Genomic DNA, 5425 nt, shown 5'->3' with positions numbered 1-5425 from the left:
AGTTACTAATTATTTAGAGTATATTACAAAAATTAAATAAAAATAGCAACTTGCACGTATTTTGCACATTGACAACTTACACGTATTCTGCAAATTGACAACTTGCACGCATTCTGCAAATTGACAACTTGCACGTATTTTACACATTGACAACTTGCACGCATTCTGCAAATTGACAACTTGCACGCATTTTGCATTATAGATAACTTATACGTACTTTGCTTATTAGCAACTTGTACGCATTTCCAAGAAATTTAGCAAAAAACATTCTCCCTATTTAGAATTTAATGAATTATATCATATATTTATATTAAAAAATTATGAAAAGTTTCTCTTAAAAACATATATTCGTAAACTTACAAAGTATTTATAACTATTCTCTTGACATTATGGTTATTGAAAGAAATAATGAATATTTCTAGTATTGGAAATTGTCGATAAGTTTTGATTTACGTGCTGACTCACGCACGTTGTACAAAATAGCTAGGTAGATACCGAAGAAGTGTCACATGTACAGCATGTACAAGTTTTCGACTGTCAAGCCTACTGATTGTGGCATGCTGCAATGCGACGGCTTAAGGCTTATGCTCTAATAGCGTGGGGTGACGTCAAGCCAACATGACGAATCCCCAAGCCAAGGGCTGAGTCTCAACGGATCGCAGCGTGGTAACTGCTCTGCCGAGTACAACACCCCGCCAGGTACCTAAGTCGTTTACAAACGATTCCGAGTCTCTACATCGAACTAGTGACCCATGATCGACCGCTATAGGCAAGACAGATATAACGGACGGATATCGCCCCTGTCCAGCGCCCATTCGGCTAAAAATGGCTCGTGCGATAAACGGCGTGTGCCGAATACCTAATAAATCACATTGTATTGAGCCTTTCGACTCACGAGACTCTTAGAGATATCGTTGCTTACTTTGTCTAGAAAGGATACGGCCTTAGAGGCGTTCAGGCATAATCCCACGGATGGTAGCTTTGCACCACCGGCCGCTCGACCGAGTGCGTGAACCAAATGTCCGAACCTGCGGTTCCTCTCGTACTGAGCAGGATTACTATCGCAACGACGATTCATCAGTAGGGTAAAACTAACCTGTCTCACGACGGTCTAAACCCAGCTCACGTTCCCTATTTGTGGGTGAACAATCCAACGCTTGGCGAATTCTGCTTCGCAATGATAGGAAGAGCCGACATCGAAAGATCAAAAAGCAACGTCGCTATGAACGCTTGGCTGCCACAAGCCAGTTATCCCTGTGGTAACTTTTCTGACACCTCTTGCTGAAAACTCTTCAAGCCAAAAGGATCGATAGGCCATGCTTTCGCAGTCCCTGTGCACACTGAACAACGGGATCAAGCCAGCATTTGCCCTTTTGCTCTACGCGAGGTTTCTGTCCTCGCTGAGCTGGCCTTAGGACACCTGCGTTATTATTTGACAGATGTACCGTCCCAGTCAAACTCCCCGCTTAGCAGTTTCCTCGAATCGGATCACGCTAGAGTATTGTTGGCGATCGGCGCAATGGCTTACACCACTCTTATGCGCTTGGCTCTAGAAAACCGGAACGCAAGTTTTCGACGCACGCTTTCCGCCCAATCGAGTAAGTAAAGAAACGATGAAAGTAGTGGTATTTCACCGACGATATTACTATCTCCCACTTATGCTACACCTTTCATGTCTCCTTACAATGCCAGACTAGAGTCAAGCTCAACAGGGTCTTCTTTCCCCGCTAATTTTTCCAAGCCCGTTCCCTTGGCAGTGGTTTCGCTAGAAAGTAGATAGGGACAGTGGGAATCTCGTTAATCCATTCATGCGCGTCACTAGTTAGATGACGAGGCATTTGGCTATTTTTTTTTTTTTTTTTTTGGCTAGGAGGGGAATGCATTTACGCACGCCGGTCGCCAGGTTGACCAGGCAGTGTGGGACTCGACCCGAAGGCAATACCCACTAAACCTAACTCCTAGTATTATGCCTGGCGGGTGTTGGCGCAGGCAGCACGCATTAATACAGATGGTTAGCCGATCCCCTGTCGCTCACTTCTTATAGTCGTTGTTCGTGACCATTTGCTGAATCCGATTAGCCCTCCTATAAGTACTCTGGTGGAAATTACTTTTAATTCGTCACTAGTTAATATTTTTTCCGACACTAGATATTTCGCAGATTCCTCATGCCATACACCTCTGATATTTAGTGTGATGGAATTGTATGACACTGTTGACACATTGTACTTCTCTTTCACCTTGTTTTCCAGATTTTTATAATATTCTAATTTGCGTTTGTGGGCTCTAGCCATGTCCATAGATCCTCCAACAATTTGGGCATCCAGAACAATGGCTCTTCCACTTTGCGCTGCAATTAAATCTGGTTTCCTGGTGCCTTCCGCCGTCTTGAAGTTTGGTTCTAGGTCGACGTGCGAGTACGTTTTCTCTAGGGCTCTTTTTACATACTGACACACGGCGTTGTGTCTCTCAATTCGCTGTCGATGGCTCCTGTGGCATGTCTGTAAAATATGGTCAAGGGTTTCGGGAGCATTGCAACCCGCCCGACAAAACCTGTCTTGTTTTCTTCCCCTGGTGGTACGGGATCTTGTTGGCATTGCATTAATTCTAAACTTAATGCAGTTCATATAGTCTTTGCCCGACAGGAACCTACTGCCATCAATTACCCATCGATGTTGTGATGGGGTCTTCGACGATTTCGCGAGTGGTCCCCCGTCCACTGACTGATGCAGTAGCCGGGCCCACCTCTCGTCTAATTGCTTTTGAGAAGACAGGACGTTGTTGTTGTCCTTTAACCGTTTTTCGCAGTTGGCAATCTCCAGTTTGTGGAATTCGTTTTCGCCCCAGTTTAATTTCATTAGCCGGTTTTTACGTCTCAGAGGTACCAGCCACCTTAAAGAGGGAAACGATAAGCCTCCGTCCTTAAAGTGCGCGTAAAAGTAAGCTGTGTGAGGTCATTTGGTAATCTGAGCCAAGACTTAATCGCTTTTCTTACAGCACCGTCAAGTGATTTGAGAAGACCCAACTTGGCATTTCCCAGGGTTAGTTGATGTAACAGCCTGGGAATACCAATGGTTCTCAGTGCAAATAGGCGTTGTTGTGGCTTTAATGGTGCTTTTGTCAGTTTATCAATAATTATTTGGAGCTTGCTCTTGATATCCCCAATGTTGGCACCTTCTGGAGTAAATGGTACTCCTAAGTAGCACCAGCCGTCTGTTCTCGATAGAGCCGGAAGTTCCAGCCCTCCACATGTGAAGACGGTGTTATTGTCTACAAATGATTTCTTAACATGCGGTGCATTTTTAATGGAAACAGTGAACGATTTACTATTGTTGATTACAAGACCGCAGCTAGAAAGAAAGTTTGCTGCATGGTCCAATAATGACTGCAATCCTTTGATTGATGAAGCCACCAGAATTAGGTCATCTGCAAAAGCCAGTATATTATAGACCTTATCATCAATCCTGACTCCAATCTCTGGTGGTGATGTTTCTATTAGTCTGTTAATGACCAAGTTAAATAAGATGGGTGACAGGGGATCTCCTTGTTTTACACCGCACCTCGGACTAATGGGATCCGAGGTCCAGCGTCCAAGTCGGAGATTTGTCCAACCATGTTTATATAACTCTTCTATGTAGTTGATGAAGCTATGTGGCAGGTTATAGTACTTGAGTGTGTTTAACAGTGCAGCATGCGAAATTGTATCAAAGGCTTTAGCTACGTCGATTGACGCTATAAATAGATGTTTGTGGTAGTGTCTGTGGTGCCTCAAAAGGTGATCAAGCGCGAAGATGTTGTGCGCGCAACCATCAACTGGTTGGAAAGCCTTTTGCCTATCGTCAATATGAATCTCATTAAGCAGCCGCCTGGCGAGCACTTTATTTAGCGTTCTAGTTAAGACTGATGACACTGTAATTGGTCTGTAATCGCCCGGATTACATGCGTTATCTTTCTTAGGAATTAGTGTTGTGTATGATTCAACCAATCTGTTTGGAATGCGGCCCATTAGTAACAGTAAGTTAAGCATATTTGCCAGGATGTTTACCGGCATCGACCTCAGAAGTTTGGCCGAAACACCATCAGGCCCAGGTGCTGTGTTTCTAGCTGGAAGCGCATTCTTAATCTCCTCAGAAGTTACCGGCTTCCATATGTGTGAGAGGTTTTTGTTTCTCGCTACCTGGCCGTTCGGTGATATATTCGATGTGCTTGTTAGAACATTTGTCCAGAATTGCACCATTATATCTGGTGGTGGTGTTGTAGAGGTAGTTTTGCAGTCTAAAATGTAAGCAATACATTTGCTAGGATTTTTGGTCCAGTGCTGTTGCGTGACTTTATAAGCTAACCTGCGCATCTGCCTTTTATTCATTTCTGGTGCGTTTTTCTTTTTAGTAGATTGAATTCTGGATGTTCTCTTTGAAGGAAAAATTTCCTCTAAATATTGGGTCATTTGCATTCTTAGCTCAGTAGGAGACAGATCTTTTGCTTTGTGGCATATATTTACTAAAATTGAGTTCCTAAATTTGTCATCATCTTTGCTCTCTGCTTGGCTAAGCGCTTGTATGAGTTCATTTCTTGTGTCAGAGTTAGTGTCAGAGTTAGTGTAGAGTAGTGTCAGAAGAACAAAATTATTTATTTCCTGATCAGCGGGTGTAGATAGAAAACCCGCGACCTGGCCTTTATATTTAGGAGAGCGTCTTTGGCCCTTAATGGCTTCTAACGTTCGTCCTGGTGTTAATAACAGGAGAGCTTTATTTATTTGGGTTACACCCTTTTGAATTAGTGCAGCCTCCTCTTTGGCCATCAAAACTTGTTCCTCTTCGGTCCATCGTGCTTTTTTAGGCACAATCTTTGAAAGTTCCTGGTCGTACCAGTCCTTATGTACTCGTTGCTCATGCACACCACGGCCAACCGAAGTTGCAAAAGATTTTTCACAGGTAGGAAAACGGCAATTATACCCAACTCTATTAGTCGGTTGGGGCAGACCAGAGGGTCCACCCAAATTTAAATCTAAATTTTCATCCGAGGCTAGGTTTCTAATACTTTCACCGACTTGATTGCAGGCGAGGGGGTTGGCAGCCCACAAGCCCAAAAGCACAGAGGTGGCTTAGTTTCCCCCCGAAGGGGTACTCACGGTGGGACCCACGTGAAGAGAGTCATTGTTACTCCCGCCGTTTACCCGCGCTTGCTTGAATTTCTTCACGTTGACATTCAGAGCACTGGGCAGAAATCACATTGCGTCAACACCCGCTAGGGCCATCGCAATGCTATGTTTTAATTAGACAGTCGGATTCCCCTAGTCCGTGCCAGTTCTGAGCTGACCGTTGAATGGCGGCCGAAGAGTATAACTGACCGACCGAAGCCGGCACAGAAACCTCGCAGCAAGAAAGATCCGCGGGGGGCCTAGACACGGGACCGAGCTCGGATCTAA

General features: G+C 44.4%; 1 pseudogene; it reads right to left on the bottom strand.

The window, feature by feature from the left end:
• Positions 1-621: 621 nt before the first annotated feature.
• LOC113380644 overlaps positions 622-5425 on the bottom strand; it is a 7163-nt pseudogene continuing 2359 nt past the window's right edge.

The sequence above is a fragment of the Ctenocephalides felis genome, unplaced genomic scaffold (assembly GCF_003426905.1).
Source record: "Ctenocephalides felis isolate EL2017-DRISC unplaced genomic scaffold, ASM342690v1 CF-g0.4_SCAFFOLD_02285, whole genome shotgun sequence".
Classification (NCBI taxonomy): domain Eukaryota; kingdom Metazoa; phylum Arthropoda; class Insecta; order Siphonaptera; family Pulicidae; genus Ctenocephalides; species Ctenocephalides felis.
The sequence above is the reverse complement of the archived record's forward strand: the minus strand, read 5'-3'. Positions and strand labels throughout refer to the sequence as shown.